The sequence below is a fragment of the Ambystoma mexicanum genome, chromosome 4q, assembly GCF_040938575.1.
Source record: "Ambystoma mexicanum isolate Mex_15411 chromosome 4q, UKY_AmexF1_1, whole genome shotgun sequence".
NCBI lineage: Eukaryota > Metazoa > Chordata > Amphibia > Caudata > Ambystomatidae > Ambystoma > Ambystoma mexicanum.
Window position 1 is genome coordinate 755,421,061 of NC_090928.1, and position 21,278 is coordinate 755,442,338.

Consider the following 21,278-nt stretch of genomic DNA (forward strand, 5'->3'; position numbering starts at 1 on the left):
TATTCAGTCACTCTTTAATGGGGGGCAGAATGTGTGGGATCGTTCCTCTCATTGCTTTGGATTCGTTGTAGGCATAGTGCTGGTGCCCATTTTTCTTTCCTTGTAACATATATGATATAAACGGCATTGTATTGTTTACAACAACATTTTGAAAATGTAATCAAAATATTTGTTTATGAAAGAAAAAGGAGAATCCTGAGAAAACTACATTTCGTGGAGGGCCATAAGAGAACCCTGGGTAAATGAGAGGTTGTGGGAAGACTTGAGAGCTTTGTAATAACTTTGTAAAAGAACCCTGTGAGATGTACAAGTCCTGGAGGGACCTGAATGAACCCTCAAAAGGAATATGAAATCAGGGTAACGCTTAAGAAGAAGACATAAGAGAACCAGAGGTGATGGCAAGACCTAGAAGAAACTTGTGTTCAGAAAGAGAAAGAGAACCCAGGGAGGGGGCATCAGAGAGTTGGGTTAAATTCAGAACCTGAGAACCTAACGTTGTGGAAATAGACACCAGACTAAGAACAACAGAAGCATATTCCAAACACAGGTTGGGGAAGAAAAGAGTATGAGAGAAGTCAGAGGCCATAAGGAAACTTCTAACAGCCGATGCACGGGATAGGCCTACATGAAGGAGAATGAAAACCTTAAGTACTATAAGGAAGACAAGTTGTGAAGATAACTCAGCTGTTGGGAAAACCTGGTAATGAGTGATTCATGAAAGCACTGATTTAGGTTGGTTTATAGAATTGGGAAGGACTTTGAAGGGATAGGTTTATTCCCACTTTTGATGACCAACTCTTTTGTTGCAATTTAGGATTAAAGTGGAGGCTAAACGACGCAAAGAATAGAACTGGACTGCAAATGTATTAATGACACAATCTCAGCACAGCCTGTTCTTCATTATCTCAGACTTTGGGGTGATAACAGGGCTGTTTTGACCCAGGCGTTAATAGGATATTTGCAAAAGAAGGGGTGTCTGGGAAACTCTCTACCAGCACGAACACAGCCCATTGACTTGTTCTTGGGTGAATGGCCCCTGGGAGAGTCTCAATCAAGTCTTTAGCTCACTGTTCTTTTCACAGAGAAGAAATTTCCCTGCATATCAGTCTTTGTCCTGCCCAGAGGCAGTCCAGCACCGAAATGCTAGGCAATTCTCCTCTGAACAAGAGTACCACAGCAACCCCATACACGTGTTTCAGCCTTGTTGGGCATCATCAGTGAGGTGAAGCTGCGCCTCTCTAAGAACAGTGAGCAAGGGGTCCACGTCTGGATCGCCCTGGTAACTTAGGGTTAGACCCAAAGTTAATTTATGCAAAAGAAGGGGTGTCTGGGAAACTCTCTACCAGCACGAACACAGCCCATTGACTTGTTCTTGGGTGAATGGCCCCTGGGAGAGTCTCAACCAAGTCTTTAGCTCACTGTTCTTTTCACAGAGAAGAAATTTCCCTGCATATCAGTCTTTGTCCTGCCCAGAGGCAGTCCAGCACCGAAATGCTAGGCAATTCTCCTCTGAACAAGAGTACCACAGCAACCCCATACACGTGTTTCAGCCTTGTTGGGCATCATCAGTGAGGTGAAGCTGCGCCTCTCTAAGAACAGTGAGCAAGGGGTCCACGTCTGGATCGCCCTGGTAATTTAGGGTTAGACCCAAAGTTAATTTATGCAAAAGAAGGGGAGTCTGGGAAACTCTCTACCAGCACGAACACAGCCCATTGACTTGTTCTGGGGTGAATGGCCCCTGGGAGAGTCTCAACCAAGTCTTTAGCTCACTGTTCTTTTCACAGAGAAGAAATTTCCCTGCATATCAGTCTTTGTCCTGCCCAGAGGCAGTCCAGCACCGAAATGCTAGACAATTCTTCTCTGAACAAGAGTACCACAGCAACCCCATACACGTGTTTCAGCCTTGTTGGGCATCATCAGTGAGGTGAAGCTGCGCCTCTCTAAGAACAGTGAGCAAGGGGTCCACGTCTGGATCGCCCTGGTAACTTAGGGTTAGACCCAAAGTTAATTTATGCAAAAGAAGGGGTGTCTGGGAAACTCTCTACCAGCACGAACACAGCCCATTGACTTGTTCTTGGGTGAATGGCCCCTGGGAGAGTCTCAACCAAGTCTTTAGCTCACTGTTCTTTTCACAGAGAAGAAATTTCCCTGCATATCAGTCTTTGTCCTGCCCAGAGGCAGTCCAGCACCAAAATGCTAGGCAATTCTCCTCTGAACAAGAGTACCACAGCAACCCCATACACGTGTTTCAGCCTTGTTGGGCATCATCAGTGAGGTGAAGCTGCGCCTCTCTAAGAACAGTGAGCAAGGGGTCCACGTCTGGATCGCCCTGTTAACTTAGGGTGAACCCCAAAGTTAATTTATGCAAACAAAGGGGGGTCTGGGAATCTCTCTACCAGCACGAACACAGCCCAACTGTATTCTAGGGATGAGTATGTAAATGTTTTTATATTTGATACAGATATTTTTGTAATCTGTTTTTATGGCTCCTATGGTGTGTTTCCGAAATAAACACATATGATGGCAAAGAATAGGTTTTATGTTTCTGTTAACCATCCCCTTTGCACTTGGTTGTTAGACTAGTGCATCTCTAGAAGGACAGACTTATAATAACAGGTTTAAGACTTTTGTCAAAGGAGATGCAGGAAGCAACTGGAGAACCACGTTTTAAGATACACCATCTTAAACATTTGTTCATTAAGTATTTCTAGATTACTTCCCTAGAACATATAGGCATTTACCCAAACCAAACCCTTCTGTTGTGCATCTTAATAAAGACTTCATAACATTTCTGCCAACTTTCATTGGGCTTCATTACTCAGCACTGACCCAGTACACCTCACCAAAGATCTCATTTACTACCCTGGTTTCCTGAAAGCAAATTACAGTATGATCTCTAATCAAGCTGCTCCAGTCCACATCAAGTATATTTTGCAAAAGGTATACAATGTTTAAAGAAATAATATTTACCTTACCAGGCCCAGATTTATTTAATGTCCATATTTATGAGTGGAACCCCACTAGTGAAGGATTCAATGGGTCAATCTAGTTCATCAAGAGCAGACATTTGCCAATAGGTTCCTGACTCCGATTTACCGCGCATAATAGCTTTTTCATTTTGCTCGAGCAAACATTGATTATTAGCATTATGGTATTTATTGAGAGTGGACCTAGCTTCGAGAAGCAACATAGAGCTTTACAGAGGTATTCAACAATACAGATGCGTAACTGAGTGCTTTTTAGAGGTAACAACAGAACCGATATACAGTTGGGGGGGTTAGGATACAGAGGGGCACAGAGGAGGGGTACAGCTGAACAGGGTGGCAGGGAGGAGTGGGGCAGATGGCATCCAGCAAGTCAGGTGACACGGAGGGGTGACGTGATGTCCTGGGCATTAAGGGGGAGAGACTCCTTGAAGAGGTGGGTCTTGAGTTATTTTCTGAATTGTAGGAGCGTCAGGGCGAGTCCGATGCCGACGGGGAGGAGGTTTCCGTAGTCTTAGGCCGTGGGGAGAGAAGGCTTGTTTTCTGGTCCTTTCCTTTTTGCAGCAGCAGATTTCAAGTCTGTACATGTCCTGGCTCCTGGTGGTGCGCTGCCTGCCGGTGATAGTGAGTTTCTCCGCAAGGTAGCTGGGTGACCTGACGCCGACTGCCTTATAGATGTTGGAGCAAGACTCGAAGGTTATTTGTGCGCACAGTGGGGGCCAGTGAAGGTCGATGAGGGCTGGGGTGATGTGATCGTATCTGCGTAGACCCTTGAGGCGTGCAGCCGCATGTGGACACTTCTCAAGGGCACAATGGAGGACGACGGGAGGCAATCGAGGAGGGCATTACCCCATCCAGGTGGGATAGAGCGATTGTTTTATGAAGGGATTTGTTGAATAGATGTTCCTTCTTGTACTGGGAAATTACTACTTGTGACTTCTCGATATAGACGGGCTGCTGTTGACAAACTAGATACTTTCTACTACTGTCACTTCTATTGGCATGGTCCAATGATGTGTGAGAAGTGAAGAGTTACATTGTGAACCCATTAGGTGGCAGTGTTGCACACTCAATAAAGAGTAGGCTGTCAACTAAATATGCATCCACTAGTGCAATAAAGAAGAAGTCACAACGCATGTCACCAGACACCAAGGAGAGTTGTTTCTAATATAATCTCTTCTCTTGTATGACTGAACAGCATCCCTTAACATGCCACAACTAGTTGATACATCCATTTGGAAGGGCGTTGCTCTACCCTCTAGTTCACTTCCTTAGTTTGTCATTTGTCTTAAAGATCAACCACCTTTTCTACAAGTATCCATTAATGTGTCTTTCTGTTCCCCTCAAATCGGTGCTTCTTATTACAGATTCCCTATTTGCTGCTTGTGAACTTATTGATGCCCCCAGCTACTTCAAACTGGTGGTGATTTTCAGCTATATATTCGCTGGTTGCTAAGCATTACTTGCTACCATTACCGTATCTGCTCTGTCTTCATTTAACTCTGTTGCTAACTCCTTATCAGAGTTACACTTATAAGGACTCAGATTGTTTTTTCAAGCATTCAACTTTCATGATGTTGTCAACACCGGGCTTTAACAGGGCAACACCCACCGCACGTCTCAGCGCATCTCAAACGGCTTTGCTTCTCCAGATTTGCATCTTTTAATCTTAAACTCCATTCTACCTTACAATAGTTCCCCAGTGAAACCTTCAGCCATCTTGTTAAATAGCACAATTGGGTGTTCTATGGAAATGCATCCTGTACAATTTCAAGCTTTTTTGCAGTGCCCCCCTTAATTGTCTCCTGTCTCCCCTCTTACTATACAGAGGTTACATTATCTAGCATACTTATAAAATCAGACACTGAGGTGGAAATCAACACACTCCCCTCTCCATTTGATTGTACTTCTGTACCTAAAGATCTTATTTTGATGTCACCAATAACTTGCTCTAATAGGCCTGCCTCCAAGTTAAAACTAGTGCGGGCAAATTTATTTCGCAATGCAATACCTTCAGATTTCTTATGAAGTTCTGGTTGTCCTGAATGGACCACCTTTCCCATAAAATGAACTATTCATTTTATTTATTCCATTTGGTCACCTTCTTTGTGTGGCTCCCTAGAAATGTCATAGAGGGCTAAATGATCTTTTCATAGATTAACTGTTCTGCAGGCCTTGGTACAACTTAACATAGACCCGTTTCTTGTGCTGTGGCACTTAGCCCCTCCCCCACAAAATTCAAAGGTGATTGCACAAGGGTTCCCACTTTAGGTTGGTCTGGCAAATATGGAGCATGATTGTCCCATTTCGTGGATTTTACATCAACAGGCCCACACTGTTTTTCTCATATTGTATAGAAAGTATTCAATCTCACTAATCAAAATATTGTTTTCCTGTATGGGGGTCATAACCATAGATCTCTGTGTAACTTGTGCTGGCAAACGTAGTGTATTTGCTTTAGGCTTTGCCCATTTTGTTAGAAAAAACACAAGCACAATATGAACCTCTTCTAAAAGCTACTAAAAGATTCAAACAATGAAACACCATAAATTAAACAAACATTTGTTTTAAAAGAAAAGAACTTTAACAGACACAAGTATAAACATGCTGGAGTTAATGTCGAATGAAATGTGGCACGGGTCCCAAGTCGAAGGAATAGGTCCCTTGTCACTTGCCCGTTCAGTAGTAACACTATAGGTCTATGTAAATCCCAAGTACATTCAGTACTTCGACCGTAATACAAAGTGGGTTGCAAGTCTACGAAATACGTCTCTGGCTCCTTCAATGGCTTAAGTCGATCTAGGGCTCATATTTAATAATATAGTAGTCTATCGAGCTCGCAAAACCTTCAGGAGCGAAGTGGTGTAGGTTCCAATCCATAAACAGGCCTCTGGTCACCTGTGCCTACCATAATTCAGACCTTGGTAGGTCCTGCTGGAAAACAAGTACCCAAAAGCCCGGTAAATCTATTGGACAGAGCACTTGGCCAAATTGCTCTTCTATGACCATCTACTATCACCATGCCAGTAATTGCAATCCGAAGGTGCTCTAAGTCAAATATTTGCTTAGTGGAGGCACAAACCAGAAGCAAATGTAGTCCAGGGTAAAGTCCATTCTGGCAAAGCATATCTGATTTTCATCGGATAGGGGCTAAGGTCCAGTGATGCAGGCATGCCCAGAAGTGGGTGCCCCTTTGATGCCAGGACTCTGAATACTCTCCATGCCTAACTGGCATGAGAATCTTCATCCCAGACCATGAGGCAAGGGCCATGGTTCCATCTCCCCCTCAAACAATTCTGTAATAAGTACCTTATTACAGAATTGTTTGAGTTCCAGGGAGTGTTTTTCGAATTTTATTGTCTACTCTGTTCTTTCTCTGTGGCTTCTTTACAGACTACCGCAAGGCTGCCCAACTTCGTCCACATGATATCAGGGGTTAAAGGCACTTCCTGGATAGCGTAAACATGTCAATCACAGTGCCTTTCACAGGAATAATGCTGCGTCGTTCTATCCCCGACTCCAAGACATGTGCTGCTGGCAGACTGCCTGTTGAAGACATTTTCCTTAAGCCCTATAGTCAGCATGTGTTATAATGTGCATCCGCCTAGCTTATGTACTGTTAGTGATTCCCTCAAGCTCACCAGGCCCTCCTAGTGGTAGTTGTGACAGAGTAGGCCATGCTTAAATCCCTGCAAGTGGCTGTTTAACAGGCACAGCACACACATTTCATTTACACCCAATGACAGACTGTTCACACACTATATTTGCACTCACCTCTGGCCATTGGCTAGTAGGAAATGGTGTGATGTGTGTATGTATATAATTGAGGTGGGGAGTGACTTCTTTATGGCTGTCTAATAGCTTGCAAGTTTTGCCCTCTGGTGCAAAGGTGTCCCAATGAGCAGTTTTTGGTGTTCTGGTGGAGGGAGTCCCTCAGGAGACCCTTGGTGATGAAGGAGAGGTCCAGGGATGAAGAAATGAAATGAGGAAAACACTCACCAGCAACACTGCAGAGTCAGGAGAGCAATACCCTGAGAATGTTGAAGGAGTGCTGCAGCGGGCAATTTCCAGAAGTGGATGCTATGCACGTTGTTCGGTGATCACACATTGCTGCAGAGAGGACTGCAAGATTTTGAGATTCCTAGGTCCTGGGTCAAAGCCAGAAGAGCAGTTCTGCTTAAGTCTGTGGTAGTCATAGCTGTGGGGTTTCCACATTGTCCTTGGGCACAAGGTTCGGTTTCTGAGGAAGAAGTTGGATTGCAGAGACTGCAATGAAAAACAAATATTGAAGAAAGGTTTAAGAAGTCACACCCGGGAGGAGCCAGCCTAGGAAGGAGGACGAAGAAGGCTAATTTGGCGGTGTGTTTGCAGGAACAAAGGCAGCTCAGCCTCCTGGAGCTTGCCAATCAGGGAGAGATGCAACCATGGCGCTTGCCTCGTGGTCTGGGATGAAGATTCTCATGTCAGTTAGGCATGGAGAGTATTCAGAGTCCTGGCATCAAAGGGGCACCCACTTGATCATCTAGAGAGGCAGAGCTTTGTCGACGGATTATTCAGAGAATCAAAAGGTGCTAGTGTAGAGCTTCAGTCCTTCCTCGAGCAGCAGGTCTTCCAGAAATGGAGGTACAGAGTTCCAGAAAAGGTGCTTGGGTGGGTAAAGGGTTCTGCTTTCAGCCCTCTCTGAACACTGAACCCAATTACAAACCAAGAAAACCTCAAACAGAGGGGTAGTCAGCCTCTCCATGCACACTCATGCATCCTGGAAGAGTATCTCACACAAAGGAATGAGTTAATCCACACTATTCCAAACAGTCATTTGCATATGCCAGTCAAAACTGGTTTCAGGCTGACTACAGGACACAATGCTAGGATACAGGCATCCAGTAGCACAATAGGCCACTCCCTCTACACACACACACAAAGAATTTTGGTGAAATGGAGGCGGGGGTCAAAAAGGACCTAGACAGGTAGAAGGAATTCCACCACGTGGAACCACTTTACTCAAGTGAAGAAGCCACCACAAACCTAGCCACATGACTAGCCGGGTGTACCCTCTCTGAGACACTTTGGGGTACGAATGGCTTAGGCGGCATAAAGACACTAAAAGCAGTGCACATAAAAAACAGAGCCATGCATTCATTGAGACTTTGGTTTAAGCTTGGCTGAGGGAGGAACAAGATGCAAAACTCAAAAGGAAGCAGAAATTACAGGTGCCACAACATGTAGTAAAAAGAGGACTTTCCACCTAACATTGCCTTACTTAGCCTCACTTCGGAACTAAGGAAAACAGGGGTTTTCACCCACTCATCCATCAACCGTTGTGTTCATCCTCCCACTGAACCAGATTGATTCAATCATTCATCAAGGGTCGAATTTAAGGTTGATAAGCTATCTGCAAGCTGAAAACATGTGTTTGTCCGTTGGAAAACATGGATAGGTTGCAAGTACTTAACAGTTCCAGTTATTGTTTCGGTAAGTTGATGGGAGAGAGCACACTACATTTGTGCATCGATACAGTGTGTTATTTACATTAATGCTGACATTTGCAGAAGTCTCATGGTTAGAAAGTATATTTAGAAGAAAAATCGATCTCTTCAATCCAACACCACCAAATTGATGCCACTTTGCTGTCCTCCTTTACTGCACTACTGCACTACTTTTTTACTCCTCTACTGCACTGGTGGCATCGCCTAGCAGTTGTTTGGCCTGGTTACGTATTGGTTCATAGCGTTCATCTCTATGGAGATGATGGAGGGGGGAGGGATTAACGGGACTAATGTGACAAATGAAACAGCAATTGTAAATACTAAAGAAGGTGATTTTTTGGTATGGGATGGAACTAAACTGGTATGGGGATATTACACGACACCATCCAATGTTGCTATCTCGCATAATGTAGGTCTGCAGGGAAAAATGCAAAACAGCACAATTTCCCCGCCAAAGGTATCTAATTACAATGCCCGCAGTCTAAATGATCGTAACCCCTCTGCTATATCCTGGTTATATAACACCCCACCTCCAGCAGGCCCACTCCCGTAACAAAAAACACACTGCCAGATAGCATAAAGAAGGAGAATGAAGAAATGACAGCGAGATATGAAATACTGTATGATAATTGGGCAAAGGGGGGGGAGAGGGAGAAAGGGGGGCCCACACTGTCCATCGCCCATGAGGCCGGGAGAGACCTTAGAAAAAGGAATAACAGACGGAGAAGGGAGGCGGTGAGGAGGAAATATGATGAATATTATGGGTTAGGATTAGACAAAATGGAAGACCCACGACACCCCCACCAGACAAATAAATGGTATGCGGACATGAGTGCAACGGCTAAGCAAACAACAAATGAGAGCTGTTATGTCTGCTCCCTCATTCCCCATGCTTCAGGCACACCCAAAGTATTGTTACCGAAAGAGTTGCCTATTGTCGATGCCCAATGTCTCCTTCATCTCACGTTGTGCAGAATTAAGAACACCTTCCAGGCACATGAGGTAACTTTCAGGATGCTGCAGAACGAAAAGACCTGTTACCCAAAGGCCGTAGGAGTGGTCTGTTTGGAGGAGCCATTTTTTATAATACAAGGGACACTTTTTTCGGACAACAAGTAGAAGGACGAAGAAATAATGTGCAAGGCTGAAGCACTGCGGGGTGTGGCACCAGAGAAACTGCAATGGATAGAAGAGACATGCACACCCATATGGAAGGAGCACATCTCAAAATTGACTTGGGTAACGGCCATCGAAAAACCCTTTAAGCTGCAGAAAGAAATAAACTATGAACTGTGTTTCAAGGGGGACGGGAGAACCACCATGGGGGCAAACAAGAACTGTAACAAGACCCTCACCATCCCAGATATGAGAAAAGGGACAGCGGCCCTGATGGATACCTATTGGGTATGTGGCAACCAAGCATACCTGCACCTCCCACAATCCTGGGGAGGCAGCTGTTCATTGGCCACCCTACACTCCGCGCTAATGGTGATACAGGAAAGCCACATTGATGGGGGCAAGGAGATGCGAGGAAAATCTCAACAGAGTGGGGCCCCACCAACTGCAGAATCACAAGTATATGTCCTGTCCTCCGGAAACAAGGAAGGGGCGCTGTCCCGAAACAGACGGTCATCGAACTACATATCCAAAGCATCATCAGAACTGCTGGCACAGATCCCGGATAGATATCGATTATTCAGCTCTGCAGAAACGTTCTTCGCCTCACTCATCCCAAGCATCCAGGCGCGAGCAAACGCAAAGTGGCTCCAAATCACACGTTGGGAACTGATCCAATTGGCAAATGATACTGAAGAAGGGTTTAACGTAATAAAAGTAGAACTACGAGCACTGCGGCTAATGACCATGCAGAACAGGTATGTCTTGCAGCTGTTGACAGCAATGGACGGAGGTGTTTGCCGAAAAATTGGAAGTGCCTGCTGCACTTTCGTACCTTCTGAAGACGCAGATAACGGCTCCCTGTCCCATGTGATCGAAGCAGTACATAGCCTAGGAGAAAGAATGAGAATGGAAGGTGGAGCAGAAGAAAGTACATGGTTCGACAATATCTTCTCCTGGGTCCCATCATGGCTGGGAATGACTGTCAAGTTTTTGATGCCGGCTGTAGTGTTCCCCCTTTTCATTTTCTGCCTATGCCAGGTGGGTCTTCGATGTTGTGCCAACGCAGTACCAAATGGTGCAATGATGATGGTGACAATGGGCAACGCCCGCGGTACAATACAAACTATGCAGGAAGCACAGGTACAAACGGGTACAGATTACACGTCAAGATTCCAGATGGTGCCCATGTACCACGACAAGGACATAGTAGATAAGCTATGGCACACTACAATCAAAGAGCCCCGGGTACACGAATGGTATGAGGAAGTGTGGGTGGACCTAGAAGGGGATAGCGGTTGTATATACCTGACCTGTACCCCAGATGAATATGCTAGGAGAGGTGAAAGCCTGCGAGGGGTGTGCAGGGCATGGATGCTCATAAAAGGCACCCCTGCATGGGATGACGCTGTAGCTGACAAGGAAGAGTGCAGGAGGTTGGAGGATTTAAAGTATTCGTTACCTAAGTAATGAAAGGGGGGAAATGTATGGGAGGACTGGTCCAGGAGACCCCCCTCCCATGCCTCTTCTCCCCCGGTGAGGTTCATGGCTCACCGGGTGTCCTTCCTGCCACCAGGGCCCAGGTGGTGGGTGGGGCACTGGCTGAAGACATTGACCAAACCTGTTCAATTTAGCTAGGTCCTGGAAACCATTTTGTATAATAAAAATGTCTTGAGCCCTGCGCACCGCCGCACGGCCCCCACCCTTGGAGAGTATCACTCATCCCTGTGGCCACAGCTCCCTGGCAGATCCGCTAAGAGCCCGTTCCCACGAACAGAAGGACATGAGCTAGTGTTAGATACCAACACTGTAACATTTCACCTTCTGCAGTGTATCGCTGTTTCCAGCATGACCCGGCCAGCAGGGCCTGGGTGGAAAAGAACTGTACAATGGTCCCCTGACAAAAGCAAAGTCCCCAAATACTAATGAGCAAACCATCTGTGATGAAAGCGTTCTCTCCACAACCTCTCTGACTAAAAAACCTGTAAAATATATGAAAATGGCAGGATGGGTGCTCATATGACATTAGGGATGAAGCACCCACATCCCTGTAGCTATGCGCAAATGGTAAAAGCGTCCCGGTGGTTTTTCATGCTATGTGTGTTATCGAGAAGACTGCACCCCACGGTCCCACGCCAAAACTGAACTAATGCTGCTAGAGTGCAAAGGAAGACAAATGCAACCATACTGAGGGCTCATGTAAGGGGTGCACGAAAATGCACCATATGTGTGTCCGAGCCCACTATGTGCCACTGCCGCCAGTCTTAGTGGCGGGTTGTTCCTGTGTGCTCCACCAACCTTACTACAACCTAACTTACCGCGCATGTATAAACATATAACAAAATGTTGTAGTTGTTAAAAACGTAGTGTACAAGTAATGAGTTCAAATTGGCCATATGGATGGCACTAGCAATGTCAAAAACGTGAGCTTTGGAAAGACTTAATGAGTACTGTATATTATATGAATGTTTATGTCTCTTCCACCTAAAGTCTGCAACACACTAGGAAAATACCTTTGTGAGCACATGCAAGGCCATTCCCCCTTCCTCCCAGTGAAGCCTGCCAGACGAAAAAGCAGAGGCCTGTGCCACGCTGCTCCACCTCCCCCAATTCGGCTGGAGCCGCTTCAAGCATTCGCATTCCCCCGCAGCACCCAAGGCCACGGCCTGCCACCTGACTTATTTACAACCCAGCAGTAAACCCCGGCCTTAAAACACAGATCCAAAGGCGCCCTTTCTTAGACTCCACGACCCGCCGGCTCACCTTAGGGTAATGGCCCCTGTAAAATTAGGACACCCAATATTATGGCAACATTACAAGAACACATCCATAATGACTTCTAACAAGACATGATGACACAGACCGCCTGTCCCATGCCCCGAGACCTAACCCCACGACCTCTGATAACCGGTCAATAGGATGGCGGTAACCATGTATTGACGAATCGCCAACAGACCCCACTCCAGGTGCATTCCTCCTGTGTTGCATTAACCTGTAGAATAACCTATTGGAAGATTTACCAGGGAGGATAATATTGCAATGTTGAATGACTGCGGTGTGCGTGGCCCTAGGGCAGGAAGTCAGGAAAGACATTCATCTCTGACACTGATCACGGTTGGCACAACAACAGCGTCCGGATGAGCCCAGCTGACCTGCCAGGCCCAGCCCAACCCACGAGGGTAACGAGTGACATCCTCCAGCCGCGGCAAACCACCTCGCAGCAGCACCTATAGCTAGTCGTCGCCACCCAATCCTCACAAACTTGTGCCCCCTATAGCATGTAGGTTCTTATGACGTTTTTTGTAAATATATACGCCTGTCTTTGCTATTGTCAGACAGAGCGCTCTGTGAGTTTGCAGAGTTCTTTGCATGCCCTATTTTGGTTGATAAACTCCCATTTAAGCTCACCCGCAATTTGTCCTGGCCTTATTCCCATCCAGGGGAGAGTCCATTATTGTCTCTCATTGCGGGGAGGATCGTGCTATCTGGGGACGCTTGCCTTCACAGTACAACACCTCTAAGTGGGTCACAGTCCAGAAATTGATGAGAAAGGCCTGCAATGCACGCAGCACATTCAAAAACATCTGAAAGAGGAGGGAGTAGAGGTAGGCCAGATAAGACAGCGAAAACCGAGGTGCCCAGCTAATTGCCAGCAGGGTAATGGCAATGCACCTATGTCAATCATGCCTATGAGGAAGCATTTAAGGAGGGAGTAAGGATCGAGATGATGTTTCAGCGGCATGTTTAGTCAAAGCACAGCTTAAGGATTGCAATGTTTAAAGATATCTAACTTTTTATTTTATTATGTGCATAACTTTGGCATTGCTGCACGTTTATAGGCGGTGGGGAATATAGCAAAGAAAATGCCACTACATCACTGATGCTACAGGTCAAAGCAAACAAAAAGGCAGCAAATAAAGTGGAGGAAGTTAAACAAAACACATTTTCCTCCAGGAGTCTTCAAGAAGAGTACTATGCCAGTACTGCCAAAGCTTACTTTTGGTTAAATTTAAAAACAAACAATACCGGTAGCATCCTGGAGTCAAACCAACACGTTTGTATGCCTGGCTAGAGAGGGAGCTTGCTCTTGCATTTAGTGAATACCAGTGTCATATAGACTGGTGTCAATCATTATGAGGCATAAAGTGCTTCTGATTGGTGCATTGCATCTTGACATTGTTCTTAGATTGGAGCATGAATGTTGTAATTGCCATATGATCAAGCACATAGTGACTCTGGTTGGAGGGTGGCTTTATGGACAGCAGCAAGAGTGTATGTCTATTCCTTCCTTGTCTCACACAGGCTCTTCACTGGATCCTTTCAGCATCGATGTGCCTGCAAACAGAGCTAGTTAAACCATGATCTTTCGTGGGAGGTGTTTCTTTGTCCTCTTCCAAGGATAACGTCTTCCCATAAGAGGTGGGGGAGAGGCCTGACAAGTTTGCGTTGTACTGCTCTGTTTGGTAAGAGGTCCAATGCTGATTAGTATATGGTCTGCAGGATTCGAAATTATGATTTGATGAGCAGGAGCTAAAACCAGCTTCTGAGTGTCAGGCATCACCCAGTAGGCAGGAGCTACTGCTGGGGAACCAAGTACCAAGCACACCGCAAATCGAACTTCCACATGAGATGCACGCTAAACCTTTTGCCCATTATGTATTATTCATTATGTTCTAAACGGGTACTAGATATGTCCTGATTCTTCTTTATTAACACACTCAAATACTCAATGTTAATGTCACATATGCATGTTGTAAGGTACCAGTTGGAATGGGGAGCCAAAATGTGCTCCTAGTATCTGTTGACTTTAAGCTAACCAGGCTCTCCTGGGCTATCAGCGGGAGAAATTGCTCCCAGCAATTTCGAACCCTGGTTAGGCCACTTCTGTAATGGCAAAGACTTGATAAAACATGTATGGAATGGGAAGCTGCCCAGGAGTCCCAGTGGTTATAATTAATTCAAGGATGTCCACCCCTTTTTCAGGTAAGGTCCAAGTATATGTGGGATAGCACAGATTTGTCAGGCTTCTGATGCAGAACTGTGGATCATAGCTTCCAATAGCACAATGACTTGGTGCACCTGTTTAACCTACAGGTCACAGGTTGGGATTCTGCAGGGTTCGAAATTGTCAGGCGCTCTTTAGCTCCTGCTTCTAGTCTAAGTGAGCATGGCTAGCTTGAAACCAACAGTTTACCAGGAGCTAGTTTTGGCTTCCCATGCCAACTGCTGCCTTACAAACAATCGAGGGACATTAACTTGGAGTATGTTAATACATGTTATGTGGTTGTGTACCACACACTGCTGCTACTTGCGTGGTCTCTTTGCGCTCTGTCTGATTTGCAATGGAAGGAGGGTTGGGGGGGAGGTTGGTAGTGGGATTGAGATGGAGAAGAGCAAGAGAACTTTGATGTGCTGTTGGCAGCCTCAGTTCGTAAAAAACGGTCACCGAGCGCTTTTGGTTGGTCACTGTCATGTGTTGTTGAGGTACAATTGTGCATGGGTGTTTTCTGTTCCTGTGTTTGGTTTCATGTTGGGTGTTGTGAAGCGTGTGCGGTTTGTGGTGCAGTAGAGGTGGGGTTGTGTTTAGTTCAGAGTTTGAGGAGGAGTATGCAGAATATTTTGTTTTTGGTATGGTTAGGAGCAACACATTTCCTACCCCCCAAGATACAGTTAAGTGCAACACCTTTCCTATCTCCAACAATCCATCCAGTGCGGCACACTTCCTACCCCCAAAAGCCAGGCACAACACCCTCCCTACCCACAAAAACGCAGTCAAGCGCACCACATTTCCTACCCCCAAAATACAGCTAGGTGTAACCCACTTTCTACCCCCAAACATCCATCTCGGTGCAACACATTTCCTACACCCAAAACACAGTTAGGTGCGTCACATTTCCCACCAGCCAACAATCCAGCAACGTGCAGCACACATATAACTCCCATTAACTATCGGGCTATCTAGGGGGTGAAGCATGTAATCTATACAGTGTTATAATTTATTTATTTTTCCATTTATAAAGCGCACTGATCCCAGAAGCTTCAAGGTGCTGTTACAGTTAAACACATGCATAGATAAAGACAGGGTGGGTCAGCAGTACCAGTTAACCACAAGCAGTTGAGGGTCATAACAGAAGAAGAGTCACAGAAGAAGAATTGCAGCAGTGGAGAAGAAAAAGACACATCCCACTACCCCAAGCGCAGTTATGTGAACAATCATGTTTTCAGAGATCTCTGAACCCCCAGTATGATTGTTCAGCTCTAAAGGCAGGTGGGAGTGAGTTCAATTGTTTAGCTGCAAAGGTGTGGAAACGCTTGCACCACCAGTATGTGTTTGAATTTCGGTTGAATCAGTTTGCTAGTGTAGGCCGCTCTAAGGGGCCTGTCCGATTGAGCTCTGGTGAGACAGGCAAGGGGGATCTGAGTTGTAAAGGCATCTATGGACAAGGACTTGAAAATTATTTGTTAACGAATTGGAAGCCAGTGGACAGATGTGCTCACGTCTGGGGATGTTGAGAGCAGCCGTGATGGTGTTATTCTATATCACCTGCATCTTCTGGATGTTGCGCATTGAGGTGCCAGCAAATAAGGCGTTACAATAATCTAATCTAGACCAGATTGTAGCTCAGGCGATGGTAAGGCAGCTGTCCTGGGAGGGGAAGGGTCTGGATGAATTAATCAGTTTTGACTTGTATGCAGCAGAAGAGGCAACTGAAATCATTTAGCATTCATTTGGCGTGTGAGTTAAAGAGTAGCATCCAGATACACTCCCAGCATCTTCACTGAGGAGGAAACCGGGATTTGGATGCCGTTAATACTGAATGCCACATATTGGGCATCAAGATTCTTAATCACTGCCGGGGGCCCTACCAGAAGAATCCCTGGTCTGAATTGTGGGGTAGACTTTGTTTTGTGAGCCGAAGTCAATAGGATAGTTGCCAGACAAGGGGAGGTGAATTTGGGTGTCATCGGCATAGTTGGTGTACGATATAGTCTAGCACGTCAAGAAGGGGTCTGGTGACAATATTCTAGACAGTGGGGGATACACATGATCCTTGTGGCACTCCATAGGGAATGGGAGCTGGGGGGGGCACTGACGTTCTAAGCAAACACTCTCGTGGATCTGCCCTCTAGGAAGGATGCCACCCATTTAGTGGCTTCAGGTGAGAAGTTAGCTGCAGTGGTGGGACAAGATCTGGTGGTCAACCAGGTCGAATGCAGCAGAGAGATCCTGGAGGAGGAGTGCAGGTTTCCTCTTGTCTCTGATCTCATCAAGCTGGTTCTTCAGGTCAAGTATGGCAGATTCCGTGCCATGGACGGGGCGAAAGCCGGACTGGCATGTTCCCATGATGTGGTGCGACTCCAAGAATTGTAGAATTTGAAGGCACACTGCTCTAGCCAGGATTTTTAGTAGAAAGGGGACTCTGGTGATGGGCCGATAGTTGTTGGGGACAGAAGGGTCAAGCACAGGCTTTTATAATCAGGGGTAGTACCCAGGCTTCTTTGGGGATGGAGGGTACTAGGCCCAAGGAGAATGAGAAGTCAATTAATCTGGTGATGAAGGGGGATCAGTGCTTCTGACCAATCTTTAATGATGCTGGCAATGCAAATTTCACTTTTGCACCTCAAAAGGTTTCAGGCTGTTCATGATGGCGGCCCTTCGATCTCAGAGACCGTACTGCAAGGGAACACAGGGACCTGGCCAGATGCAACAGAAGCAATAATATGATGGTGGCAATGTAGAAGTGGCAGAGTTTTAATTGAACACAGCAATGGCGATGCGCTCACCGTCTGTGCCACCCTACCTTAGTTGTGGGTGTAAAACACATTCAGTGCACATTTAAACATAAAGGATCATACATAATGTGCAAAAAGTTAAAGTTTGCCTCTCCTGTAGAAGTTAGATTTGCGGTGCGCTGTGTACTGGCTCCTATTTCCCAGTAGTAGCTCCTGCCTACTGGCTGTTGCCCGAAACCCAGGAGCAGGTTTTAGCTCCTGTTCATTGAATCTTAATTTGGAACCCTGTTACGGGATGTCCAATTTACAACGTGCAACCTTAGATGGAAAATATATTGAGAGAAAGTGCAAAACACATGGCAGCCGAATCACTGATACAGCACATACTTTTAGGGGTAAACAAGTCTAGTTATAAGCTGCGAGTCAGACATAAAAAGGTTCCTTGCAACCTGATTTCTACATATACACAGCACACCATTTCTTACTCGCCAACAATCGAACACTTGTGTACAGGCGCGTTATAAATGACATATCAGTTAATTATCACTAGCCTAGCCAAGCAAATGGCCAGCGCAAATTTGTCACATTTATTAAAATAATCGAAAACATATGGACAAATCTTCACTGGAAAAAAAAAAGCACACAAAGAAAACAGAAATTATTGCACTTGATAGTACCCTTAAACAGAGAATACAGTGGTGGTGTGGAAAGCAATAAACGCTGGTTTGGTCATTTTCGATTTAAAAATTCAAATCAGAATGTATTGGTAGTGATAATGTAGATTTGCTTTGCAATTGCAAACAAATAGGATTAATTCAATGTATGAACATACAAGTGCTACATATTTTCAAATAAACAATGAAGCCAAAACACTGCATGTGACTCGATGCAAAATCTTCATCACTGCCACCAGGCAGTGGCAGCTTTTGGTGCCAAGGATGGTGGATGGAGGGGGAAGAGGGTGCTGACAGATCCTGAAGGGGCACCACGATTTTAAATGATTCGTGGGTGAGCCCTGGTGTGGTGGTTCATGTTTTCAGTAATTTGTTCCTCAAATTACTGTGAGCGGCCGTGCGTAGCGAAGGAGTCCAAAAAGAGGTGTTCAAGTGTGGTGGGGGCGGGGAGGGGGACGTTGGAGGGGGGTAGATTGCAAGGGTGCAGATTTTCTCAGCCAAGAAGGTATTTTTTACGAATGTGCTGAAATTATGCATTTTGCAGCACCATTGTTCCTCTAAAAATGAAATATGAAAAATATCCAGTCACTTTCATCTTTCAGTCATGACAGGTGAAAAGTTTGAGTGAAAGGAGTACATTTCTTGATTTATGGGCAGTCATGCCTGATGAATCCTCAAATTAGCTTGAGCAACTAAGTGTAGCGAGGAAGCCCAGTATAACTAAGAGGGGAACACTTTAAAAAAATCATGTGCTCTAATATTGAATTTTGCAACACAGTTTTTGACACAAATTAGGTAATAATCCATTCAATTTATAATTGGTTCTCTATGGTAAGACATGAGAACAATCCAGTTTATGCCATGTCACCAACAGTACTCCACATAGGCACACTGTATACAATTTTCATGAGGTTGCTACCGCAACCTACCTATTCCACTAATGGTCACTTTAAATGACATGCATGAAGCTGCAAACACAACCTATCCATGCCAGCAGTCTCAATCTGCAAGGGATGCACACACACACGCCGACAGGCTCTGATTTCGAACATACATGCACAGCTACAGACTCACTCAACTAGTCTCGCTTGCATACGCACACACACAGAATGCATTACATTAAAACACACATGCAAGCATACATAGACATAACACTCTCACAAGACGCGCACACGCTTGCCTTAGATCTTCTCTTTACGGGGGCAGAGGCACGTGCCCGCCAGGCAGCACAATGGACGATTTCACTTACTCGGCGCCAGAGCACCATGGACATACTAGGTCGGCGGTGCATGTGCAGCAACGCCAACATGGTTGGCAAGCAACCCTGCGAGTGGCGGGCTGGACCGCACACGTCAGCGTGCCACACCATTTTTTTAATTTTAAATTTCAAGTGCTGGCGTTGGGCTGAATGACTGTCTGTTTCGAGTGGGGAAGCGTGAGTAAAGAGACTGTGCGGTGTGTGGGGTGCCCGAGACTGTGGATTTTTTGCTTAGGTGTGAGAGACATGTTGAAGAGAGAGAATTGATGAGGGTTCGGTTGACTGTGCTGGGTGTGGCTGAGCTGAGTGGGAGGGCTTTGCTGGGAGGTGGCGGGGTGAGAGGCAGGAGGAGGAGCAGTGTGATGTTGGATTTTGTGAGGCAGACCGGGCGGTGGGAGGAGTTGTGAGTTTATGTGAGCTAAGTATTGATTGGTGGGTCTGGTGCACATCATCCTTTAGGATGGGGAAGCGCCTGCGTGGGTCCGCCCACGCCTCCGATAATTGAGAAGAAGAAGTGCTGGCGTTCAGTCAGTGCCTGCCATGACTGAGCGCCAGACCTACGGGAGGCATGGGGGTTGCACCGGGCACCAGGAAGGGCAACCGACCCTCCTGCGTCCCCTGGCTCCGCCCATCACCAGGTGAAGTAAAAACGGGGACGATATTGACATGAACATTGCAAACAATAGCAATATCTTTAAGACTAATAATTACATGCTGTAATGGGGTTAACTTTCTAAATGCTGCTCCTCGAAGTTCAAAAATGTACAGTATATTCTAGCCAAGTTGGCAGCACGTGCCACGTTTTGTCACACGTTTGATGACCACCAGCCACTCTCCCAACCATATACACCCACTCATCCACCAATATATTCATCCAGCTAATCATTTTCATCCACCGATCCATCCATGTTGACCCACTCATCCATTCAAACATATTCCACCACACATCCATCCGCAAGACATTCACTACAGTTGTCCATCCATAGATCCACCCTTATTCTCCTACTCATCCATCCTACTGGTCAACCACTTACCCACTCACTTGCGCACTTTTGTTAAAATATATATATTTTTTAAAGCCAGACATAGCAAATGTTTGTTTTAAGCCTGTACAAACAGACCGGTTTGTACTGTGGAGATAGAAGGTAAACCTACAGGGAACAGCCGAACACAGAGACGAAAGACTCACGCCTATTATTCGACATGCACAGGAATGTATTCATGTTTGGAAGTCACAATTTAAAAGTTTAATAAAAAGAAAATGAGACACCATCCGTGTGTTCTATTGCCTGGACTGTGTCATTTATTTAGTACTGTTCCGGTTTCATTGCAAGTTACACTTGGGCCAAACATTTCCAGCTGAAACTATTTTCTTGCAAAATGCATTCTGGGACCTGTAGTCATGATTCTTTTCAACTAAAGTACCATAATACAATGCTTGTAAAAACAAATCCAATGTGCCCCCATTCAACATACAGATATGACAAAAGAGCAGAAGATGGGAGCTAAACAAGACAATTCATCAGTACACGTTTGAGGACAGTGCATATTATCACTTCAGAAGAAGAATCAAGCCCGCCCCCAAACCCTCCCGAGTTACATTAAATCCGACGTACATAACAAAAACCCAGTCACGCGTCAATTGCGGTTAAAGTAACGCACCTGGAATTATGTTTTAGTTCACCCCACAGAACTGTATGTTTTATTTGCAACAGAGGTGCGAATTTGATAGTAGCTCATTCCCATCCGAGAAACGGACCCTAGCAACGAACCTCCTCTTCATTATCACGTGACTTACACGTTACGTTCAGTCTATGTAAACCGGTGGGCTATGGTAACGGCACACCGTTCTACTACAGAACTAGCGGGCCAACAGTCTACCAGAAACTGTGGCAGCACTGGACGCCATGCTAGTGAAAAAAACTGCCTTGGAAGCCCTCACTTTCCTATGCATGCAGTCAGCAGCATTTTGAATCAAAAATGACCATCCCTTGTGCCATCTTGCATTTTATGAGTTTGGGGAGAG

General features: G+C 45.6%; 1 protein-coding gene across 1 annotated transcript in view; it reads right to left on the reverse strand.

Annotated features, from left to right (window-relative positions):
* The window catches only part of TASP1 (taspase 1), a 2,293,647-nt gene extending 2,272,619 nt beyond the window's left edge, over window positions 1–21,028 (reverse strand). Inside the window, exon 1 of the mRNA XM_069608337.1 lies at window positions 20,915–21,028. The gene's annotated coding sequence lies outside the window, so the exon portion shown is untranslated. The remainder of the gene's footprint in view (window positions 1–20,914) is intronic.
* Window positions 21,029–21,278: the final 250 nt, after the last annotated feature.